This window comes from Sciurus carolinensis, chromosome 5 (assembly GCF_902686445.1).
Source record: "Sciurus carolinensis chromosome 5, mSciCar1.2, whole genome shotgun sequence".
Classification (NCBI taxonomy): Eukaryota; Metazoa; Chordata; class Mammalia; order Rodentia; family Sciuridae; genus Sciurus; species Sciurus carolinensis.
This window is the reverse complement of record NC_062217.1, coordinates 25347828-25374397: the sequence shown is the minus strand read 5'-3', so window position 1 is coordinate 25374397 and position 26570 is coordinate 25347828.

Below are 26570 nucleotides of genomic sequence, written 5' to 3'. Positions count from 1 at the left end.
GGAAGACCCAGATATAGTTTGATCTAGATAACATTCATTGTCAAAGAACCTGAAATTCTATTTTTGTGGTAGAGTTATGGGATTGGCACTACAACTGTCTACTGATACCTTGGCTGATCCGGATGTGACTACAAAGAAGCTTCCAACAGAGATATGATATGATAATCTCATAACTCAGTCTACCCACATTTAGAATCAGTCACACCTCAGGTCAGAGCTTGTCCCTTACATCCAGATCTGGGAATAAACTATGAAATTGACTTTGGGAAAAACATTCATAGACTCAGTCTACACAATAATGATATTGGGGAAGAAATGAGGTATTTTTTAAAATAATATTTTTATTGTATTCCATTGGTCTAGGTGTCTATTTTAACAAATCCACATAGACACAGTCATCTGATCTTTGAGGAAGGTGCCAAGAACATACACTGGAGAAAAGTTTGCCTTTTAAATAAATGGTTCTAAGAAAACTAGATATCCATATACAGAAGAATGAAGCTGGACCCCTGTTTCTCACCCTGCACAAAAATCAACTCAGAGTGAACCAAAGACCTAGGAATTAAACCAGAAACACTCTGTTAGAAGAAAACGTAGGGTCAACACTCCAGCATATTGGCACAAGGACTGACTTCTTTATAAGACTCCTAAGGTTCAATAAAAGCAAGAACCAATAAGTGGGATGGTATCAAATTCAAAAGCTTCTGCACAGCAAAGGAACAATTAATGTGAAGAAAGAGCCTACAGAATGGGAGAAAATCTTTGCAGCTTCTCTTCCAACAGGGGATTAATATCCAGAATATATAAAGAACCCAAAAAACTGAACACCAAAAACTAAAATAAAACAAATGAACAAACGAATTAACCAACTATCCCAATCAATCAATGGGGCAATGAACTAAAGTCATTTCTCAAAAGAAGAAACACTAATGTCCATCAGATATATGAAAAAATGTTCCAGCATCCTTAACAATCAGAGAAATGCAAATCAATACTACACTGAGTTTTAACCTCACTCTAGTTAGAATGATAATCATCAAGAATACAAGTAACAATAAATTCTGGTGAGGATGTGAGGGGGAAAGTACACTCATACCTTGTTGGTGGGACTGCAAATTATTATAACCATCTGGAAAGCAGTATGGAGAATCTTCAAAAGACTAGGAACGGAACCACCATATGACCCAGCTATCCTAGTCCTTGATACTTATTCAGAAGAACTAAAATCATCATACTGTAGTGATACATGCATACCAATGTCATAGCTATTCACAATAGCCAAGTTATGGAACCAACCTAGCTGCCTGTCAATAGACAAATAAAGAAAAAGTGGTATATATGCACAACAGAGTTTTACTCAGCCATAAAGAAAAATGAAAATTTTTAAATTTGCTGGTAGATGGATAGAACTGGAGAACATCACGCTAGGTGAAATAAGCCAGACTCAGAGAGTCGGGGATCCAATGTTTTCTATCATATGTGGAAGCAAGAGAGAGGGAAAGAGAGAGAAGGAATTCAAAGAAAAGGAGGGGGCAGTGCTCATGAAAATAGAAGGGAGATCAACAGAATAGGAAGGGGATCAAGAGAGAGGGAGGAGAGGAGGGCGTGGGGAAGTACTGGGGAATGAAATACACCATGTATAAATGTTCTACAGTAAATTCCATATATAATGATAATGCATCAATTAAAATAATAGAAGTAATAATAGAAGGGAGATTAATGGAATAGAGCAAGTAAATCAGGGAAAGAGAGGAAGGAGGGAAATGGAAGGTCCTGGGGAAGGAGATTGAGCACATTATGTGCATGTACATACGGCACAATGAATCCCACTATTAGTATAATTATAATACATGAATAAGAACAAAAGATAAGCAAAAAGAATTTTTAAAATGTAGAATTCAAAAAATCATATTTTCAGTCCATTGGAAACCAAGTAAGAACCTACTTATAGAACACATTGAGCCGATAAAAAATTAAGGCTTGAGAATATTCTCTTGCCCAATCTAAACTCAGGTCTTTCTCTGAACCAAAACTTTTATTTTAGAAGCCTGACATATCAGAATTTGTCCACCAAAAAGAAACTCATCCTATTTCCCAAATCCTCCCTCATAAAGTAGTCATCTCCCTCTCTGTCCCTAATACTTTTGAAACTTCCTTTTATTGGGACTGAGGGTGTAGCTCAGTGGTAGAGCACTTGCCTTGCCCTGGGTTCAATCCCCAGCAAAACAAAAGAAAACAAAAGAAATGTTCTCTTGTCATCTCTAATACACATTGAACTAACTTCCCTGCTCTCCTGATGAGCATGCAATTATAAAATGTCAATGAACAATCACAAGTAATTTTTATCTACTCAATTCATGCCATATGCAGATTTTTATTTGGTTTCCAAAGACTGAAAAGGTGATGTTTTAAAAGTACTTCATTTCTTCCACAACATCATTGACATTATTATGATTATTATGTAGACTGAGTCCATAAATATTTTTCCCAATATTGCTTCCATAGTTTCTTCTCGGTTCCGGATGTGAAACTAAAAAAAATTAAAAACCAAAACTGTGAAATAATTTTTAAAATAAAATAACCATTAAACACATTTCACCATTCTGCCACACAACCAACTTCTCATTAAAGTAAATTAAGAAAAACAAAGTAATTTGCTGATCCAATGCATTCCATAGCTATGATTTGGAAAGTATTCACTTTTTGAAATTTTTGTATCACTGTTATCCCAATTGCAAGAGGCGTGGGATTTTTGATTTTTTTTTTGTTCTCCCCCCACCACAAGATTTCCTAAAGCCCCAGGACATCATTTATAACACACTGCAATTACATCCAGTCCAGTGTAGAATCTTAAAGAATGATAAATTCAACAAAACCTCTTTAGCATGAATATTTTGTCAGGTCTATATTTTTCAAGGTCACTCTCTCTGCTTGGTGACTTTCTTCCTTCTTTGGACCCTCACAGCGTGAACCTGTAGACTACCTATAGCTGTGCATTCTATTAAGAACTTCCATATCATCCATGAGATGATAACAGAAAAGAAACGAGCTGGAAAGAGACATAGTGTTAGTTCCCTATGCTACTACCTCAGTCTTTTAGTTTCTTTGTAATTGATGTAAAGACTTGGATGCATATCCTTATGAATCATACTAAGTTATTACGCAATGGTTTCTTTCTAGTACTGTCCCTGTGCCAAGTTCCTTGCATGAATTCATTCCAACCTCACAACAACCTCTCAAGTGAAGGCCTATTAATATTTGCCATTTTGAAAATGAGCAAATAAAGACTGAGAAAGCTTCATTGACTTGGTCAGATCATGCAAGTAAATTAGAGTTTGGTTCTAGAACTCAGACTCTTAATCACTTTACTATACTGCCTGGATAGGACATTCAGAAATGAAATGGTAAAAATCCAGGAATCACAATCTGGCCATGTGCAAAATAAACATCTATTGAAACTTTTATTTGTAAAGAAAGCAAACATTTTGAAGCTGTTTCAAGGTGACACATATAAGAAAAACAAAAACCAAATTTTTACTCATTTCAAACATTATTTTTGCAGGACTAGATAGGTCCACGTGAGAGCTACAGATGGAAATGACCAGGTATGACATCAGCCAAAGTTGCTGTACCTGATTACAGTGACCCCATAAAGAAAGGGACTACCAAATTCATCTTTGTGTGTGTGTGTGTGTGTGCGTGTGTTACTGGGAATTGAACTCAGGGGCACTCTACTACTAAATTACATCCCCAGGTCTTTTTATTTTTTTTTTTCAGATTCAATCTCACTAAGTTGTCCAAGCTGGCCTTGAGCTTGCAATCCCCCTGCCTCTACTTCCTTAATAACTGGGATTACAGGTGTGCATCATTGTGCTGGGCCACATATCCAGCTCTTGCAGGCCACTGCAAACTGGACTGAGAATATATTTTGATCTTGTCCTATTCTGCCCTGTCAGTTCCTAGCTGACTTAACTAATATCACTACCTTAAAGAAAACCCCAATCTGCAGGGATTTAGGGGAAAAGTGAACTTTCATTGTTTAAAAACAAAAACTATTTCTTCTCTTCTTTACCAAAGGTGACATTAGAATCAGTTTGTCATGAGTGGGTGGAATTGGAAAGCATGTGCTATCCACGATGGACATAGCAGCCCATGCAACTGGTTACCCCTCAGCACTGCACTGATAATGTACTCCTCATGCTCAAAGTAAGGCAAAGGCCAAGATATCATCTCTCCTCCCAGTTTTGAATCAGACTGAATGACATGCTCAACAATGTCATTGACTTGAATCACAAGCTATCTTCAATCAAATCTCAGCATTCTGTATTTCTAAACATGCAGAAATGTCAAAACATTCAAAATGTCAAAAAGGAAAATTTCCCAGCTCTGTGAATATGAAGTGTAGGAAACCTTTGTCCTGATGGGGGTGGGGACAATAAAAATTTCTAGTCTCCTTCAATAGCCACCTGAATCCCTTAAAGTGAAAGTACTTGTTATTTGTCTTTAGCAAATAAAACAAACAATAATCCTTTGATTTTTAGGAAGCCCTTTCTTGTTGAGGTAACATTTTGTCTGACTTTAATGTTTCAGCATTCATTGTATATTTAATTATTTTTAAAAGTTTTGTTTTAAACTATTAAACCTTTTCAGCATTTCAGATAAACATGAGCAGGCTTTGTTAAAGATTAAAAATAAATTTCACACAAAACCGCAAAATGTGGCAAAGATAATACCACATGGGGTTGGTATGTTCCAAAACATGATTCTCAAGGGGCCCCTCTCAGCACACTGCCGCATTAGAATTCTTGTTCTGAAAAGTTTCAGGAAGCCCCTGACTGTAACCCACCCTTTCCTGAAACCGGTGAAAGTATGAAAAAAAAAAAAAATTACCACCAAAGTGAAAAAAGAAGAAGAATCTCAATACATCAGGGAGGCATGTTTTGTCTGTCTTCAGACTTCCAGCATTTTCAAAATGCTGATGCTAACCTTGCAATGACTTTCAAACAGGGAACACCTAGAATGGGCATCGTTAAAACAAAGAGGTTTAAATCTCTCCACAGACATGCTATCAAACAACTGCTTTTAATTCAATTTAAGAAAAACTGAGTAGATCTTGTTATTACATTAAAAATATCTCTTCATTTCAGAGGATTGGATTTTGGTTGTGATCTTTTATAAACAAGACTTCCTTTTTGAAAATATTAAAATAGAGGTAGAGCTGGGTGGGGTGGCACTGTAATCCCAGTGGCTGGGGAGGCTGAAGCAGAAGAATTCGTGGGTTCAAAGCCAGTCTCAGTGATTTAGCAAGGTCTTAAGCAACTTAGCAAGACTCTGTCTCTAAATAAAATACTTAGAAAAAGCTGGAGATGTGGTTCACTGGTTGAGTGCCCCTGGGTTCACTCTCTGGTACCAAAAAATAATTAATTAATTAATTAAATTTAATAGAAGTAGAGACATAGGTTTCCATAGGTAACTAGTTTTTCAGGCTTATTCCCCAGAATCTGGGAGTGATCATTCATTCATCCATTTTATTCTTATTTTTCAATTCCAGTACATTTTCTCTTTGGGTTTTATAGTTGGGTTGTCTGAAATGTTCATGCAGTTCTCTGAAAGGACAGTAGGTGGCGATAAAAAGCCATGGCTCTAAACCAGATTTCTTTTTCTGGAAGTTCAAGTCAGATGGCTCTAAACCAGTTTTCTTTTCTGGAAGTTTCAAGTCAGAAGTGTTAATGGGATGGGAAGAGAATTCTACCTAGGACAGAAAGACAGACTGGAGACCAGAAAATATGGGTATTTATTCTTCCTGCAATACCCACATTAATGGCTAGAACCTAGCTTCCAACTTTCTAGTGGAAAACAATTCTACTCTAAATCAGGATTTCTACCCCAATTAAGGAAAATAAATATTTAGACCCAAATGGACACTTTGTCAAAGGAATTTATATACTTCACACCAATGATGTTACATCAAATACTCTGTGTTGTTTGCTAAAACTAAACAAAGACATGCACATGTGAATTCAATAAAGTATAAAAAGTGGTTTTTTAAAGTTTAAAATTACAAGAGTCCTTTTACAGATTCAGTCCTAGTCTCAGATTCCTGGAAGGAAATATTTTCCAAAGGGAATAATGAAATAGAAATGGTTTCTAGGTTTCTCTAAGAGAACAGTTAGAAAATGGATTACCCAAAGATGTAAAGTGGATTTGTAACGATGGTACTTAGCTCAGGGTGCAATGTGATAGGACGTCAGAGAGGAATGCCATCTGGGTTTGCTGGAATGAAGTGGGATTTACTAGCTATTCTTTCCCAGGATCAAAAATTGACAATTGGTTGGCCTAAATAAAATTGTTGCTATTTGGACAGGGTTGTGGGAATAAGAAAGAAGACTTAAAAAGCAACAAGTTTAAGCACATTAGTGTTCTGGCTTCAGGCCACCATACAGTCTCTGAAAAGTATAGCTAAAAGCAAATTAACTCAGTACTAAATCTTTATAAAAACTGGAATTATATAATCTTGGAATTAGAGATACCATGTGTTCTGACCTCTTTCCAAAAGCAAGACTTCCCAGAAGAACACCTCTGAAGGAAGACTTTCCAGGAATTTTCTGGAACACTTTAAATAAAGAGGCTCTGACAACTTTTCAGAGCACCTTTATTTATTCTTGAACCCCTGGTTTCAGCATTTCTTAAACTGTGGGGGTAGGATTCACAGATATTAGAGGCCTAAGAGTTCTAGATAAGATCTGTAAAGTTTGTCTTTTGACTTGGATATTGATCTAAAAATAAGTAACATATAAACATGTTGTAGTGACCACTGGTTTTTTTAGATCACTTTTTTTAATGGCAGATTTTTTTTTTCTTTGAGTAGTTGTTAGGTTTACAGAGAAACTGAATGAAAAGCATCAAGAGTTCCCATACACCCCCTTGGCTCCTAACCCACAACTTCTTTTTTTTTTTTTTTTTTTTTTTTTGGCAGTGCTAGGAATCAAACCCAGGGCCTCAAGCACACCAAGCAAAGGCTTTACCACTGAGCCACATCCCCAGCCCAACTGCCCTTATTTTTAACATCTTACATTAATTTGAACATTTATCACAATTGATGAGTCAATGTTAACACATTAACTAAAGTTCAAGGGTTACTCTGTGTTGTATATTCCTATCGACAAGTATAGTAAGCACTTTTTATTCAAGGACTACCCTAAAATATTTTTCAGTGCTTATTTTTGTTTCTATGTTATGAAAGTAGTTCTCCTTTAATTGAGATGAGTAAGAAAGCAACAGAGTTGTACTGAATAGGTAACAACAGATGATGTCACTTTCAGTGAAGGAAGGTGACATCATAGCATGTCTCGTAAATGAATCTTGCTCTGTGATTCAGGAAAAAAAAATGTGTTTGGTTTGTGTTATCACAAATCCTTCAGTGCCTATGCCTGCTCAAGACAGATGCCCCTGGTAGGATATCCATACTCTGAATGATGGTTTTGTTTTAGCAAAACATCACCTACTAAAATAAGGTTGTTTATTTAAATATTGTTGACATGGTAACTTTGCTTGTCATTAATTTATAAATTTGTAAATGTAGTTTATAAATTTAACTTATGAATTTATATAACTGTAAACATAAGAACTTTGCACGTAGTTGCATGTTTGTCCATAATTTTAAAACATTATAGGAAAATAATTCCTGAACCCTGGAGAACTGCATAATTTTTTTTCCTTTATCAGGGGGTCTGCACATGACTCAGATTTAAGAAATGCTCTTCTAAGTGTTAAATAGTTTCTCCCTATTTGGAGTGTAAAACTGCCTCCCTGTAAATTGCACATACTTACCCTGGCTCTGCCCTCTGAAAGCTTATTCTTCCTCTACACAACAGCCTTCTAAGTATTAACTGTAGCAATTACTCAATTTGAAGCCTTCTCTTTTCTATTTTAAAGAGCTGAAGCAGATTAATAAAGGCGGGATATATGTGTGATTCCTGGCAGTGGAGGGAATTAGTTACAACTCTGTCCTCTTCCTTTTTCCAGTGATTGTCACACTCCAGAGTATTAAGATTTATTTCTGATTTACCAGCTGCTGTAGTTTGAATCTGAAATATCCTTCTTAGGCCCATGTGTTGAAGGCTTACTTCCCAGATTGGCGCTATTGGAAGATGGTGGAAACTTTAGGAGGTGAGTCCTGGTGGGAGGAAGTTAGATTGTTGTGGGTGTGCCCTTGAAGGGGATCTTAGGACCCTGACCTGTTCCTCTCTCTTCCCAACCTCCATGAAGTGATCAGCCTCCTCCATTACTCCCACCATTATGCACAGTGCTGCCCCAGGCTCAAAGCAGCAAGACCAAGTGACCAACTTCTGAAACCATGAACCAAAATAAACCTTTCCTTCTTTTAAGTCATTTATCTCAGGTGCTCTGTCACAGTGATGGAAACTTGAACACACCTGCCTTCCCCAAGATGAAAATGGAGCCAATCTGTCCCTGACTAGTTCTTAGTGAATTCACATTGACTCTAGAGAGTTCTTCTTGGATTTCTTTTCTGAATGCTTGCAGTCTTGTCCAAAGAGTGAGGGGTTGCGGGGTTGGTAAGTGGAAAAGTTTACAGTCTCTGTAATACAGCCTGTTCCCATTTGAAAACTGGGACCCTGTGACCAGTTTCCTGGAAACTGTGCTATTTCAAAAGATTTATCAAAGAGAACTGAGTGTGATTTCTCATGTGACTATTCCAAGTGCTAGTTTTAATTACCTAGGCCTTGAAGTAGGGCTTTCTGGAAGGAACAGTGTCAACCATAACATGAGTTAAGGAGCTACAATACCTTTCTTTTCCTTTCTGACTGCAGCCATGTATCCTTCTACATCAGAAGAGTCTCACCTCCTGTGTCCTCCACTGTGGCCCAAAGAAGGTCTGGTGGGACCCCAAGGAGACCATTGAAGTCACCAACTGCCATTGGCAGATTCAGAAACGAAGCTAAGATGGGTTGATCCTCTGTGAACCTGTACCTAGACATTCCTGGGCTTGATGCCGGAAAAATATTTGGGTTTTCCAGAAAGGCAGGCAGAAGGGGCACAGGTAAGAGAAAGGGTATAGCCAATGATGGATGGAGTGTGGAGAAGGTAACCGGGGGGAGGAGGAGGTAACCTGTGTGCATCTGAAGATACTGTGACTTTGAGAAGATTGACACTAGGTATATCAAGTCTGTACCTGAAGGGGAAGGGGAATGTGTTCAAAGGCAAGTGCATTCTCACATCCATATGCTGAAGGCAGACAAGTCCCACAGGAAGTCCTGGGCAACCAGGCTGATGCCTGCAGGTACCAGAGCCAGGAAGCATGCCTCCAAGCAAGAAGGTGGAGGTCGTCGAGACTCTGTACAAGGAGGAAAAGGTCAAGAAATAAAGCTCCCCTTCATGTGTCTGGACACAGTAGCCTTGGTGATTATGTAGATCAAGCCCTAAAACAAAGGAAGCTTTTATCTGCTTAAAACAAAGCAAAACAAAGAGTTATTACTTAGAGCTATTGAGGCTCCAGTTGAGGGTCAGTTCTGAGACTCTGAGTCAAGGTAGGTAGTGACCAAAGGTTCCACAGAATTGGGAGAGGTATTAGCTGGTTGCTAAGACAGAAAATAAGGCGCCTGTGTCAAAAGAACCTGGATTTACAACCTGAAAGATCACAGTGGATCTTTTGCCAAGAAGTGACAAAAGAAGAAATGGAAGTCAGTGACGTAAAGAGGAGAGAACAGGCTGGGATGAAATTGAAACAAAATAATTCCTTCTAATATAAGGTTGAGGACTGAACTTGTAGAGGGGAATCTGTCCTGGAGACCCATTTACACTGGGTGTCCAGTGTGTGGGGGGGGGAGCATGTAAATGTGTGTGCCCAGGTGACCCAGAATGGGAGGCAATGTCCCATGCAGGCCAAGCCTACCCAATCTAACCCTAGATGGGCAAGAGAAGGGGAATTAAACATTCTTGCTCACTCCCTTTTCAGTAGTGTAATTTTAACTTGTTCATAATTACATGAGACACTTTAGAGGAAACTACTAGTTTTGATGCTTCAAAATCAGGATGTCACTCCTGTGAGGCTGTGGTGATAAGGAAGGCTGTGGGGGAAGCCAGGGTCTCCCAAGTAGTCTGGCAATTCAGGGATGATGCACGGCATGCTCCTGATTACATGAAGATGAACCTATGACACAGAGCGTGAATTTTGGAGACAGTCAAGCTTGGATAAGAGTCTTTGTTCCAGTATCTACCAATCATGTGACCTTGAGAAAGCCACTTGACTTCTTGTTCCACAGTTTCTTCCTCAGTAAAATAGGAGGATAATAGTACCCATAGCGCCTATGGTGGTTGTGGAAATTAAATGAGTTAATATAAAGTACTTAAAGAGGGGCACATGGAAAGTGCTTCAACTTGTGTAAGAATTCTTAGATTTTAGTTTTGCCATCCCTAACTGTGAAGGAGCCTGGGAATGTGAATATGTTGCAAAGAAGAATGGAATAATGCAAGTGACTGGAATGAATCACAATTATCTCCTGGGTTTATTCAGGACTAATTCCTTGGAAACAGGGACTCTCCAGTAGACACCTACATAAAATTTGTGCCAGCAAGAAAGAAAAGGGTGGGTGGAAATGGCTAGAAGAGAAGTTGCAGACTATCTACCACACTTCTTGACTTACAGATGCAGCCCAGAAATGCACTGAGATCTCCCCAAGCTGAGATAGCTGTTTGATGCCCAACCATAGCAAAGTCCAGGGCTCTTATTTCAATATAACTTTTTGGCACAAAAGGATTTGATAGCTGCTGTCTCAGTCCGTTTTCTGTTACCATAACAGAATCCCTGAAACTGGATAATTTATAATAGAAACAGGTTTATTTCAATCAGGGTTTTGGAGGCTAGAAAGTAAAAGATCTGGCAGCTATATCTCATGAGAGCCTCATGCTGCTCAACTCATTGCAGAAAGTGGGCAAGTAGGCACAGCAGAAGAGAGAAAAGAGTAAATAGCTAACTCATTCCCCTGAGAAAGGCATTAACCCATTCACGAGAACTCTGCCTCATGGCCCAAACACCTCCTGCTGGTTCCCACCTCCCAATACTGCCACAATAATTAAATTTCATCTTGAGTTTCAGAGGGGATAAATCAACTATAGCAACTATCTGTATGCTTCTTGACTATCAAGGTCCTGGTACAAAGTTTTGATATACAAAATTTATAGACCTTATAAATCCTGAAGAACAAAGTACTGCATAATCTATTACCTGATCACATATGGGCAATTAAAGTGTCACCCTAAATAACAGCACATATTGCATAGGCTACTTGCTTATGATTTTCAGGTTCATAATTCTCACTTACCTACAGTGTTCTGCTTGACTGACTGGATCAGAGTACTTCCAAAATTTTGCACATAACATTGCAGCTCTTGTTTTTACAATTTGGATGGAAATGAGCCAGGTCCTATTGCCAAAACACCCATTCCATTTTGAAACCACCTAAATATCCAATATTAAAGGGGTAGTTAAGTTATGATTCCATTATGAAATATTATGCAGAAATTAATCTCATAAGTGTCAAGAGTGTGTGGCAACCAGGAAGTGTTTGTGTTGTAACTAATGTTAAGCGAACAAAGCAGGATAGCAGACACTCTGGGTCCGCCCATGTCACTTAGGGCTCTCAGTGTGTTCCAGCTAACCACCCCCAACTGTGGACACCCACGTAGCTGAGGAATCAAATCCCCCTTCTTTGCCCCCAGCAGACTTCAAACAATGACCATGGGGAGTTGACACATAAATATCCTAGCATCACCCTTAGAATAGGATAATTTTGAGATGCGGGGTTTTGTACCATATCCCCAAATATCCTTGGGGATTAAACTTCTATCATGCGTAAGTACTTTCTTTATTGGTTGTCTTTCCCCCACAGCACTGTGTTATCTGGGCCTCCTTAATAGACCATCTTCTTGTCATGAATCCTTTTCTCAGGGTCTGCTTCTGGGAAAATTCAAGCTCAGACATGCTGAATAGGGAATGTAGACGAATCCCAGTTTGCCACCATATAGATGATGCGTGTGGACATAGGCTGAGAAGGAGCACATGGAAATGGTGGGAGGTGAATAGGATGACAGGAAGGCAGAAGATCTGTCTGCTCTACTTCCTGAAATTCCTGTCAAGCTGTTACACGGTTTTAAAATATTTTTGTTAGATATTTTCAAACAATAATTTTTTAAAAATCTATGTATCCCCAATCCACATGCACAGCAGGCTAAAACAGAAGTGAGAAATAACTTTTGGAGAAATGGGCTGTCCTTAGAATGGTGTCACAAGGAAAAGAGGGGTAAGAAGTAAGGGGCAGTGAAGTTCCTGGAGCCAGGCAGGGGTGGGGAACATGACTTATAGAAACTAGACTTCAATCTGGTCCATAGTTAAAATCCATATAAATTCAAAGTTTATGTTGTTAAGTGCCCCAAGATACAAAAATGCCTATTTTTTAAAAGCACAAACTATGTATACAATCAATTGATGTGTTCCTTCCCTTTTTCCCCTAAATCCCAAATACCTGAGCATTTTCTTTGAAAAATTACTTCACACATAAGTAAAATAATTTGTTCTAAAATTGTGATTTATAGTTTACATGATCAGAAGTGCCTTCATTTGCTGATCTGTTTTCCACATAAAACCTATTTTTAATCTGAGGAAGAAACTTTAGTTATCTTGTTTCTAGGAACATTACAGCAGGCTGTAGAAGCTAATATATCACTGTGTTGTTCCATCCTTTCTTCCTTAGAACTTTTGGTTAAAAACAAAGTATATACACACACAGTTAATCCCATTGCAAAGAGATTTAAACACAAAACTTAGAGTAAAACAGATTATACATGGAAAACCAAACTATTAGAGCATATGGTCAGTGATAAAATATTGTACCCACAATGCTGCTTTTGGAAATGGGGAGGAGTGGATAGTTACTGCATCCAAGAGGATCAGTAATTTTATTTGAAAGGCTAATTAACTCAACTTACAAGTTTTTCTTCCTGGTAGGCAGAGAGTAGATGGAGTAACTTTCTATCAGCAAAATGAGGAAGAAAAATGTGCTCCTTCTACCATCTTTTTCTCATAGGAAGATTAATACAGGCTGTTTAATGAAGTGATGAGAGAGCCCATGTTTTAGACCTAGAGTGATCTGGACTGTAATCCTGGTTCACCAACTTACTGGCTAGGAAATACTGGGTTTAGTTGCTTAACTTCTCTGTGCCTCACTTTCTTTCTCTGTAAAATGGACAGTATACCCAAGAGAAGCAGACTTTCATAATGTCAAAACAATGGAAAGCAGTCAAAATGCCCACCAACAGACAGTATGGAAAAATGACAGAACAGAGAAAATGAATGAACTCTAGTGACATGTGGCAACATTGATGAATCTAAGAAATATGATCCTGAGCAAATAAATAAATAAGGTTCAAAATAAAACTAAGCAGTAGGTATTTAGGTATATATTGGAAAAACAAAGAAATACAAAATTCTGAGAGTACAAGAATGGGATGGAAGGGGCATACAGGTGGATACAGATCACTCGTGTTTTAGTTGTTGGGTCGGGCCATCAGTTAATTATTCAAAATATGGCTAACTACATAAAAGATGAATGAAAGAGTGCCATGCTTGGAACAATGGCCTGAACCAAGAATTATGGTTATGCAGTGATAGTGCATCTGAAGTGGGGAGGAGGTGAAATAGTGAATATAGTACCCACCACATGGAGTTGATACAAAAATTAAATGGGAAATACACATCAAGTGCTTAACATACTGCTTGACAGTGCATTTTTAAAAGATGAAATTTCAGTCTCTCTCAATTTAATAGAAATTATCTCAATGGCTGTTTTGCAAGACAATAGGTTTCAGACTATTTCAAACTTTTGAAAATGTCCTATTTACTCAGCATGTATCAATTTCCAACAAGCTAGTTAAATGATGGAGCTGTGCTTTTGGCTTAGTTCTATACATATTACAGATGACAAAAACAGATCCTGGAATTCAATCATTCTTCTTTGAGAACCTGCAATGTGTCAGATATTGCTTTGAGTTCTTGAGACCATGGAGAGTTGTCAGAGCTTGTGTTTGCCATGGTGGGGTATACAGGGTGGTGAAGGAGGAACCAACAATGGCAGTCCTGTGGCCTAAAGCTGGGACTCATTCTGATAATTGTATTAAACCATGTTGTTATTGTGAGAACATTGTAGATGTCGATGTACTTACACAAACTAAGAGTTATGGCATCACTAGGTGATACAGTCTTATGGGAGCACATTTTATTGGCATTCCATCATTGAAACATTGCTGTACAGTATGACATTAGAGCAACAAAAGAAAGAAACGCCACACAAATGAGACCTGGAGTCACTGATCCGCAGAGCAGCAGCACAGCTCTAGAGGTAGGGTGGAGGAAGCGGGTGGCACGGATGGTCCTGGCTGTTAAAGGGCCACAGTCCCAGCTCCACATCTCTGGGCAAGTGACAAGCTCAGGACTGTGAGGTGTTTAAGTTGGCATGTGTCAAGCCTTGGAGTGTACCTAGCACTTGAGGTTGGTATAATAATGAAACAAGTGTGCACATTGTAAGGGGCCAGCCCCCACTTCCATTTTTAAACACTACACACAGAGACCACTTATCTGTAAAAATGGGTTGATCTTTTTTTCCTCCTCTGGTGTTGAGAAGCATTGAATGAAGACTCTGTGTTAAGTGCAAAGCACAATACAACATCCACAAGGTCATTATTATTATTATTACTTTTCCCTTCACAGCAATCTTAGAGAACGATTAGCTAGTCTTATATATTCAATTCAAGGAAATGGTGCTGGATGCCCTTGTCTGCATAGATGCCCCATCACAGGGTGATTGTGAGCAGAAATACTGTAAGATTCTACCTTCACTTCCTCATCCCCAGACTCCAGAAGGAGCCCTAATGCCACAGAGCATGGACCCCTTCCAACTCTCAGGGTCTGACCAGTGGTAGGACACTTCAAGACTGATTTGGGGCTGTTTTTGATGGAGAGAGTCACAGATACATGGTCACCCTGCAGCCAAAGGTCACAAAGGTCTCCACTACCATCTCTTCTCTGCCTGTCTCCACTCCCACCCATGAAAGGCCAGTAAGAAACAATGTGGGTGAATTGATCCACAAACTTGAAAAGTATTACCCATAATGTAAGAAGATCAGCAATACACTGAGTATAAAAGACAGGTGTGATGAGCATATAAACCCCAATTTATTCTATCCAACAAAATTGCTAGAGACATTTGGCTGTAATCACTGAGACACTTTTCATTCAATAAATGCTCCTTAAGCATTATGATGCTTTTCTAGACCCTGTATAAAGAGGTATTTGCTGTCACTTATCACTTGGAATTGTACTCATAATCAGTGTAGGAGATTACTCATAATAAGCTTTTAAATGCATTTCTCTGCTTATGTGCTACACGCTATGCATGGTTGATTCTGGTTGGGGGCATTACCATATGGAAGATGAATACTTAAACACCATGGGATGAAGATCCAGTGACTTCTTAATTCAACACCAAAATAGTACCCTATTCTTGGCTCAGAAACTGAAAGGACTATAAGAAACTGGCTAGGACTGTAACTTCAAACAAGGGAAGAACATGTTGAGTCTGCTTCTTCTCCATTACTGTGAAAAAGCAGTAGATAAGTAGTGCAAATGGTAGATGTTTTTTATAAGCACCCTTTGCATAAAAGGCAAAGCAAATGTTTGTCGAGTGAGGAGTGATTGAAGTTTAATCCTCTAGATCCAGAAATGCCCAGCGGAGTCCCAGCCACTTTATGGCTATCAGGGCGGTGACTCCAGGTGTCCCACCTCCACCCCCAAGTCACCCAGTCCCAGGACCTACAAAGGACAGGAAATTGCCTTTGCCATTAGCCCCTCTGCCCTGCCTTGACTTTGATGTAAAATAAAATAAAATTTAAATTTGCCTTCCCTCCACATCCCCAATATCATGTTCCCACTCAGCATACACACAAGCACTGTAATGCTTGGAATTATTGAGTCCTTTAATTAAACCTGTGCTGTCATATTAAACTTGATTCATCTTTCCTTATTCTCTGTGCAATGTCTGTCTCTTGCCTGCACAAGCAAGTGAAGCAGAGCAGGCAGAGCTGTGTGGTGGGATATGCTTGGTGGTGAGGCTGGTAAGGCAGGGGAGGGGACTTTGGAGCTACTGCTCCCTGGGGCCTGGGGCCTGGGGCCTGACCATTAAAGTGGCAGGCTCCATCTAGGTCACCTCTAAAGCCTCTTCCAAAGGACCTAATTCACAGGTCATCCATGTCTATGGCTATTGGCTGGGTGCCTCATTTGTACAGAGGAGAGGAATTCCACAGACTTGGCAATGATGGTGGCTTAACTCAGAGACCTGGTCTTCTGTTTCTTCTTCAAGGTGAAACTGTGGGTATTGCCAGTGCAACTAACTCAGTCACTTCTCGCTTCAACTCTTGTTTTAGAGAAACCTCAGTAGGATCTATGAAGGTCATTGACCTCCAGTGAGGATCCACCCCTGAGGTCCAGAGTGCTGCCCTATGTCTCTGCTGATGGAGAAGCTTCCCCCTGGTTGCAATGTCCTGCACATGGTACCCGCTTTGGACAGCCTCTCAGTCACTTCTCACATCCCAAGCTGGGGAAGAGCACTGGGCAAGTCTGGAATGCTCCCTCAGCATGGTGTTCAAATGCTGGGCTCCCCCACAGTGCCCAGAGCCTTTCACTGGGAGTTCTCCCTTGTCCTTAGGGGTGAACCCTGAATGTAAGCATCTCATGACAGCTCTAAACTTATCTGGAATTTCTATCAGTGTTTGCTTTGCTAAAACAGACTGTACCTTTCTCAGGGGCCCATCAGCATCTGAACCCCAGTCCCATTCCCTCCAGTCTTTCTCTTTCCCTGTTCAACTCAGATGGGCTATGAAATAGCTCTTATGTTAGCTTGAATCACCTCCTGCCTGATTTGTTTGTGGCATAACTTATTTATGGCATAATATAAGCCAAGAGGATAGGAAGCCACCTGGGAATATTAAGAATAGATCTCATTCATTCTCCAAGGAACTTAAAATTTTTTTAATTGACACATAATGATTATACATATTCACGGGGTACAGTATATCTTGCCACATATATAGAATGTACCATGATAAAATCAAGGTAATTAGCATATCCATCACCTCAAAAAGAAAGATAAACTTATAGATGGTATAAAAAATATATAAAGAGATAGAATAATAATAGTGAAATATGTAAGCTTGAAGATTACAAACAAGAACATGGGTGAGATTAATCTAGGTTGCAATCTGAAGAGAGGGAGGAGAGAGTAGAGATTCACTTGTACAATGGAAGAGAAAAGCATCCCAGTTCTTGGAGGTGATTCAGATGAGTGTCCATGGATTGTTGCAAGTTGACTCTAAGCATAGTGGATTGGGGGTCACGGGGCAGGTGAAGGCAGAAAATCCTCTCAATCAGAACCAAGTTGCTCCAAGAGGGTGTAGGTGAAAATGGAGGCTGATGGATAAGCAACTGGAGAAACAGCAGAGTGGCACAGTGTTGACTGGTTAGTGAGCTGTCCAGAGAAGAACAATATGGCAAGTGGGAGAAACGGCTACAGACAGGGGTTGGGGAAGAATATGAGGAGCCAAGGTACAGTTGCAAAGCCATCAGGGCCTGGTCTTGGGATTTTAGATGGGATTCTGGGGAAGGGGAAGGATGGGCAGATGTGAGGCAGGCTGTGGGGACTCTGACTGCTCTCCATGGCAACTGATGGCATGTAATAAAACTAGAGAGGCAGACAGATTACCAAGACTTCAGACTTGCGGAAGGGATAGAACACTGGCTCAGCTCAGGACAGGGAAGTTAGGCAACAGGAAGGCAGGGTGAGGAAAGGGTGGGGAGCGTGAGGTCTCAGGGCTACTTATATTCAGTGGGCGATGTCCCAGAGCCCTTGATACGTGACTTACAGAAGAGGAAAGGCCAGGGTGTGCACAGGGGTAGGAGGTGGTGGGAAGCAGTCATGGGCTGGGTGAGGTCAGTGGAGGAGTGAGGAGCATTTCTCCATCCAAAAAGAAAAAAAGAGCATCCCACTCAGAAATGAGAAATCAGCTAAGGACCTCATCATCTCTCTGAACTTGGAATGGTGAGGACAGGCCTGGGACATCACTGTCTCATTTCACTTTCATTTTATATGTATGTGATATTTGTTTACCTTTCATTTACAGCATTAACAAGGTGGCACAGTTTACTCACAAACTTGGATGAAAATCCTAGCTCTGTAAGAAAAATGTGGTCCATCCATACAATGGGAACATTATTTAGCCTTAAAAAGGAAGGAAATTCTGATTCATGTTCTGATACAGATGAGCCTTGAAGACATCGTGCGAGTGAAATAAACCAGCCACAAAAAGGACAATTACTGTATGATTCCACTTATATGAGGAACTTAGAGCATTCAAAATAAGACACAAAATAGAATGGTGGGCTGGAGCTGTGGCTCAGTGATAGAGCACTTGCCTGGCATGTGTGAGGCCCTGGGTTTGATACGCAGCACCACATATAAATAAATAAGATAAAAGATCCATTGACAACTAAAAAAATACATATATATGCATATATATATTCTTTCTATATATATACTCTACAATATATATTACATATTCTACACACTCATATATATATATAATGGTGTTTTCTGGAGCTGGGGGAAGAGGAAATGAAGAGTTATTGTTATGATGGGTACAGAATTTCAGTTTGGGATGATGAAAAATGTCTGAGGATTGTTGCAAAACAATGAGTGTACAGTTAACACTACTGTACACTTCAAAGTGGTTAAGATGGAAATTTTCATGTTTTTTTTTTTTACTTCAATTTCTAAAATATTTAAGATCTGATCTTTGGGAGTGAATGACCTTACCCTTGTCCAGGTTGACTATTTTCTTAGAGTTTCAATTTCCCATCAGTAAGAAGGGCTACCTGCTCAGAGATATCCTGAGGTTTAAAAGAAAGCATCTATGTGAAGCTCCTAACATACCACCAAGTACAATAAAAGGTATTCAATTTTAGTTAGATTAAATTCACTTGATTGAGTTCCCACTCAGGCAAACTTTGGTTTTGTAAAATGACCTAGACCTCTCTGAGCTCTTAGCGGTGCATCTTAGTGCAGCCCACACAATACCAAGGACAAAATGATTCATAGGAACAACTCTGAGTTGCTACGCCCAAACGATTTGTAATAGGGCTACATGAGATGTGTCCCCAGCGTTCCTGGTTTTGATGGGAGGAGGGCTCCAAATAAAGAAGTCACCCTTCTTGTCAAAAGAAATTAAATATAATCCTTCTGACCACACAATTTAGGAAGAGGTCAAATGCAACTGGCCAGAACACTGGGTTCTCAGACGTGCAAGGCCTCAAATCAAAGAGAAGCCCTTTGCAAAGAAGGAGACATCAAAGAAGTGTCAAGCATTTCAGTGAGTCTGAGGAAAGAAGGAACAAACTTCCTTTGAAAGAAGACTGCTAAATATTTAGTGCTTAAAATGAAACTGGAACAGGTCCCAATGTAGAGGCAGGTCTTAATGGAAGTATCCTACAAACTCAATGCAGAATATACTTGCGAGAATTACCAGAATTTGAAGACACAAGATGTAGAGAAATTCACACCAATTGGAACAGAGAGCATTCTCGTAACTGCCCCCCCCGGCAAAGAGTTGTTTTATAACTTACAGAGAAAAATGTGGGAGATTATGTCCAAATGCCTTTCAATATCACTTGTGGTTTTATCTATGATAAAAATCATAATTAACTGGAAGTAACTGGATTGTATTATTTCATAGCATGGGTTCAAATACTCTCAGTACTTCCTCTTGTTACCTTCAGAAAGGCCTGGGCTAAGGACAGCCTCCAGCTATTATTATAGTGAGATACCTGCACAGGGTGGACCCCTTCTTACTAGTGCAGTTCAAATTCTGGTGCCCGGAGTTTCCAGGTAAGCAGCAACCCTCACACAATGTTGTCTGGGTGTGCGGCATGTGTAACAATAGTGTACCACACCCAGAAAGACAATATGCCAAAATACTAAAACATCCTACTCAGTCACTGTGTCACGTAGAACACGCATGGCCCGGCACAAGCCAGTCCCTCTTTAGGTGCCAGGGCCCTTGACAGGGTCAGTTGCAGGCTCACGTGATACTTACATGCTGCTCTCAACTTTCTTGGGCTGTTTTCTTAGGGTACCTTGTGGTCCTTCCCTGCCTTGGATGAAAACATGGCAGTCAAGATGAAGTAAGGGGCTTTGGCATCAGGTGGAACTGAGTTGGAATTTCATTTCTCCTCCCTTCAGTGGCTGTGCAAGCCGATCAAATTACTCAATCTCTCCGAGCTTCAGAACTCTGCCTCCATAAAGGATCCAATGAGCAATTTCCAGCTAAAGGAGAGGAGAGACCACCGAGGTGAAGGGGCAACACTGCCTCCACAGGGGCCACTCCCTAAAGGCTAGTTGCTCCTTCCACCTCTTTGCTATGTCATCCCCTCATTTCTTGCTTCATTCTTCCTAATCCCCAGAACCTGCTCTCAGGCCTTGACCTCTTTCTTTGATAAACACTCTCATTCATGGACACTCCTGTTCTCACACACGTCCACAGATTATCTGATAGACGCCCTTCAGGCTCACAAAGATTTCACCTTCCTTTACACACATTCTCCCCTCATCGATTTCCCCCCTTGAAAAGGAAACAGTCTGGCCCCTTAAGTTTATGCTTGTCCCAAATGACTTAAAATGAGGTCAGTGAATGGCTAAGACTTCAGCCCTTTCTCATGGGGCTGTGACTAGGACGTGGGTCCTTTTCATTGTATCTCTTATCACGAACGTACCTGGTCTCAAGGGCAGGCAGGATAATTTGTTTGGTGTTCCCGAACTCTGTGCGTGTGGGGGGAAAGGCACGTGTGTTTTCTCAAACGTGTCTGTTTTTCTCTCTTAAATGCCAGGACCCTTTTAAAATCTGGACCCTGCGTGCCATTTGTCGTCAGAGGCCCAGCAGGACCGTTCAGCCCCTACGTGCACTCTGGCCAGCTGCCCCTTCCACCTCAGCATCCTGCTCGGGAACTTTCTCCTAAGTAGCCCTGGCTAATTAACTCGACCTGAACCCTGGGTTTCACAGCTACGTGTTCAAATGAAGGGGCTGTGGAGACAGCAAGGATCTCTCTGCTTCCTGCAGAGGGAAGATCAATCTCTCCTTCTCCCTTTAACTTGCAGTTGACTTCCTCCAGGAAGCGGGCGTTCCTTAGAATATGTCAGAAGTTCCAGTTAAATATTGGTTTTTTTTTTTTTTCTTACTTGAGAAGTCTAAGGGTTTTAAAAAGTGCTGAAAAGCAGGCACTTTCCCCTCAGCCTTGCCCATGTAACTATGTCTGGCTCCTGTCGACTCCTGCGAACTATAAACGTGTCTCTGATTTGCAGTGGTCTCCCCACATCAGTACCACCAAGGCCCTTGTCATCTGCAAAGCTTATTTGTTCTTTCTCATGCACCAAACGAAAGCATGTCCCTGTTTTTGACTGAGGCCTGCCCTGACATTTAGAAATCACAAGATGGGCTATTAGTCCCCTGCTGTCAGTTCTGGGGAGAAGATGGAAGGAGAGGAGGGATTTGATAAGACCTGGGCCCAGCCTCTGTGGGGGGCTCTGCCGTGCAGCCCCTGGTGAGCACTGCTTTCTCCACAGACATCCCTGGACACATATGGTTACTGTTTTTGTTTTGACTAATTTTGATTTTTTTAATGCCCTCATGGTTGAAAGAAAAAACAGTTTTTAAAAATGACCTAATCTTTGTCCAGTGTTATTTCATGGAAAATCATGAACCTCATGAAAGCTCAAAGTCAGAGCTGGGCTGTGTAAGGGATAGAGATTTGGGGTGAGGAATCCTCCACCCTGTTTATTAATCACCCAACTACTGCGTGATTTGGACCTTGGTTCCTCATTCACAAGAATAGGAGTTACCATTGGTTGGCTGCCAGGTTTAAATCAAAAGGAAATTTTAAAATATTTCAGTGACAAGATCTACGTAGATCACGTAGATTATTATTATGCTAACAATAGGTAATATGTAGGTATTGCTCTTTTTGTGAGGATATTTGATTTTCACAAAACCTCTTAGTGGATGTTGTTATTATCCCTCATTAATAGAGGAGGGATCAAAGGATAGGGAAGTGAGCCAGGGGAAGACAGGAATGTGGTTCCTTCAGGACCCTAGAACTTTTGCCCTCACCCAACACACTACTGGTTATGGGTACCTCTGTATTGACTCATAAATTACTTTTTTCCTAGTTTTCATTAGTGCACTATAGTTGCCCACTATGGTAGGATTCATCATTACAAATTCCTATATGCACACAATATAACAATAGAATTTGGGCAGTGTCATTCCTCAGTATTTCCCCTTAACTCATAAATTATAAATTATAAAGGTAATTCATGTTCATCCTGAGGATGGTTTAAACAAAAGTTAGCCCACACTCTGGGATTGTTCCTCACGACAGTGACACCTTTATTTTTAGCTGGAAGCCATATTGGGTGTTAAATGCAGCCCCTGCCCTAAAGTCGCATTTAACTTCGTTGAATCTCATCTTTAAAATGGACCTCATGCTATTTACCTTTCAGAAATCTTATGAAGTCAGAGGTGATGGATGTAAAATGCCAGGCATATACTAATTAGTGAGTATCATTATCATTTTTAATAAACTTTTGAAATTCTAGAGTATTTTTCATCCTTGAACAACAAAACTACTAGATTTTTCTCTTGAATAAGATGGATTGTAGTCAATAAAGACACTGTCAGATACTTTATTCTGATGAATTCTCAGTGGGGTTCATTCCTGTTTTCTTTTCTAAATCAGTGTTTTTCAAACTTGGATTCACATTAGAATTACTTGGTAAGCTTGTAATAAAAACCCAAACCAGGCCCTGCTCCAAACCAACTACATCAAAATCTCTGCTCTTAGGGGTAAGAAATCTTTTTCATTTTCGAATTTTATTTTATTTTTGATATATAATAATTGTACATATTTATTTGGTATGGTCTAACATTTTCATACATATACACTTTTTTGATTAACATATACTAATTATACATTCTAATGGACATTTTAAATTTTCTTTTAAGCACCAATCTTTGGTTAAAGCTTGCCAAGCGACCCCAATATTTAGACAAGCCAGAGAATCATCACTTTATAGGATATGCTCTGTGATTTTGACAAATAAACATACAAACAAGAATGAAATGAATTTGCCAAATGTGCTTGAATTAAAGAGTTTACTATCTGTTCCTTATTAATATAGTACAGTTAATATTTAAATACACATGCAGAAGGAGTCAGATAAATCAAATCAAATCAAATGGAGTATTATAAATTATTAAGCATATTCTATATTTTTCATTATAAAAGTTCTTTTGATTATAGAAACTATTCAGAAATTTTTAAAGAAGAAAATAATTCTCCATAGTCCTACCACTTTAATATGTACATATATTTTAATATAAATATGTAGAAATATATATATTTACATACATAAATTTATTTTTTATATAAATTTTTACTGGTGCACTAGTGTTGGTGTATTTCTTTTTTCTGTAAATAGACTTTAAATTGATTCCATGACCTTTTTCCATAGTGAAGACATTGCTTGATAGAGAAATTGGCTTCAGGCTCAAATCTCAGCAGCCCAAGGAGCCTGCTGTTTCCTAGCAAAGTACAATTCAATTCCCCATATTTTTGTCCACAGTGGGGAATCCACATTCATTTAAAACTTTCTTATTACTTTGATTCATTCTGTCTTTCAGATTGGATAACTGAATGGGAAGGTGAAGATAGAGATTGGCTAGGATCAGGAGAAAAGCAAAGAGAGCTATTTCTTCAAGTACCAGTGATGCTGTATTCTATTAATTTGTCCTCCGTGGTGATAGTCACACTTCTTAGAACATCTTTAAAAAACATCAGGGACAGTGCCCAAGCAACAAGCAATGGAGGCCACTTGTGGAGGGAGCTCAGTGGCCTGGGAGAGGATTCACCTAAACCCTTCACCCATAGTGACACACCACAATCTATTAAAACTTTCTACCTTTTAATACCAATAACCACCTGAATTGTCTCTTCTCTGGAATAGTGCAGTGTTCATACATGTTTCTCATTTGCCTTTTATACATTTCCCTTGTAATATTTATTGTGCAAATAAACAAATAGTTCTTGACCTCTGGCAGCTGACTGACAAATCAGTCCGCAGGAATGTGGAGGAACCAAGGAAAAACAGAAGAAGACTTGCTAGGTGCCAGCCACAGGCGGGTGTATTAGAGGGAACATGTCGTGGGAAGAACATGCTTAGACGGGGCGGGGCCAGAGGGAAATCACCTTTCTTTCCAAGGGATTTCAGGGAAGGAAGGAAGATTGCATAGGTTATTTCAGGGACTGAGGAGACCTTTGTGCAGTGTGGGAGAGGAAGGACAAACCAGACAGTAGTGGGGCTGACTTAGAGCAATCTCACATCTGACAAGGGACATAAGCTCAGAAAGTTTCCTTTGCCCTTCCTTCATTATAGAGTGAACCCGGTGGGAATGTAAGACAGTTTTTGGAACAACTTCAAGCTGTTTGGCTGGCAGTAGCTGACCGCCTGCAGTTGACCCCAGAAGGGCGGAGGCTTTACTCAGCCTTGGTGATCTGGAAAGATGGTACCTTTATGCCTACGGTCATAATTGAATGAAAGGCAAAAGAACAGAGGTGCCACTGAAAAATAGTCTGGGCCCTTTAGGCATCCCAGGGCTTCCAGGTGAAGGGCCTGAGACAGAGGGTCCAGCTCCTGATGCCTCTTGGGAAGAGAAATAGTCAGCCATTAGATGGGAAGAAGGAGAAATTTTAGAATTAAATGAATGTCCCCCAGGTAGCCCACCACAGACTATTCTCTGCTCAGGTCCTCACTTAAGCATTTGCAGGTTATTGTTGGCAGCATGAAGAACAAAGGTGGCAGCCCATTCTTAGCTGGTTTCATGGCTCCCTAGAGTGTCCCCTCACTAGGCACCTTGTCATCAGCTGGCTTCTTGCAGGATTCTTGACATTCTGCTACAGGTTGGTCCCTTCATTTTTATCTCTTACTTATTTCCTTCAGCTCTTATTACAACTCGCAGATATTTTATGTCTTTGTTTTCTTGTTTTTTCTCTTTTTATCCCACTGGACAATGAACTCTAAATATGGCGACTGGAGCAAGCATGTGGGTTAATTATCTCAGGAATAGACACAAGGCACATATAAGGAATTTAACACATATCTACTGAATTAAAAAAATAAATGAAAGAATAGTAAAGAAGAACTCAATACTTGAATAGATGGAATTTGTTAGCTTAGTTGAGTACAGAATTAAACTATAGGGTACAATATATGTGATCGTTCAGAATCATTTGGGATTTTGAACTTTATGGATTTTGGAATATTGGCATATATATAATAACATATCTCGGGCATATCTCCAAGTCTAAATGTGAAATTCATATGTTTCATATGCACTTATTTATAGAACCTGAAGATAACTTTACACAATATTTTAAATAATTTTAAAATTTTTGTTAATTCCATACATGAAAGTTTGTATACTTTGAACAATCCAACTTGTGGTATCACATCAGCACTCGAATTTTGCAGCATTTCAGATTTTGGATTTTCAGATTAGGGATGCTCAATTGTCCCAATCATTCTCCTGTTTCACTCTATCTTCAGCCATGCCCTGTGGCTTCTACTCTAATCCTAGCACGTGGGGTCACTATTTGATTGATGCTTACCTACCAAGAGAATATAATCCTGCAGGAAGGACATCAGGAGTAGAAAGCCAGCCCCTACCACCCTGCACAGTCTGGTCCCTCTGGCCTCCTCTCTGATCCTTTGTGATAACTTCCAACCAAGTTGAAGACCTTCCAGATCCAAGTGCACCATGCTCCCCCAGGTCTTTACATGTTCTGTGCCTTCTGTTGTTTTCCTGTCCCTGCCTTTGGCCCCCCACAACTGCCCTACAACATCCTGTGTCTCTGATTTCCATGCTTAGTTCATTGGACTCTAACTTTATGTTTTATTATGCATTCATTCAACAAATATTTTTGAGCATCCATGATGTTTTTAGGCACTGTCCTAGGTACTGAGGATGTAGAGTTCACAAAATAGACAAATTCCCTGCCTTTTGGAGCTTACACTTCAGTGAAAACAAATAAGCAATTAATAAAAACCTAGTTCTATAAAATGTCCCATATTGAAAGTGAAATGGGAAAGTAGATAGGAATAGTGGTGGGGAGGCTATCTTAGATTAAGTGGTCATGAAAGGCACTAGTAAGGAAACATTCAATCAGACGCTTGCCGGAAGCAAGAGAAGCCATGAACCAGAGGCATGAGTTTCAAGTGATGAAAATAACCAGTGCAAAGGTTGAGGCAGGAATGTGTTTGATATGTTCAGGAAACACTGAAGATGTCAAGTGTGGTAGAGCAGAGAGACCACATCACACAGGGTTCAGGGTGTGAGCTCCA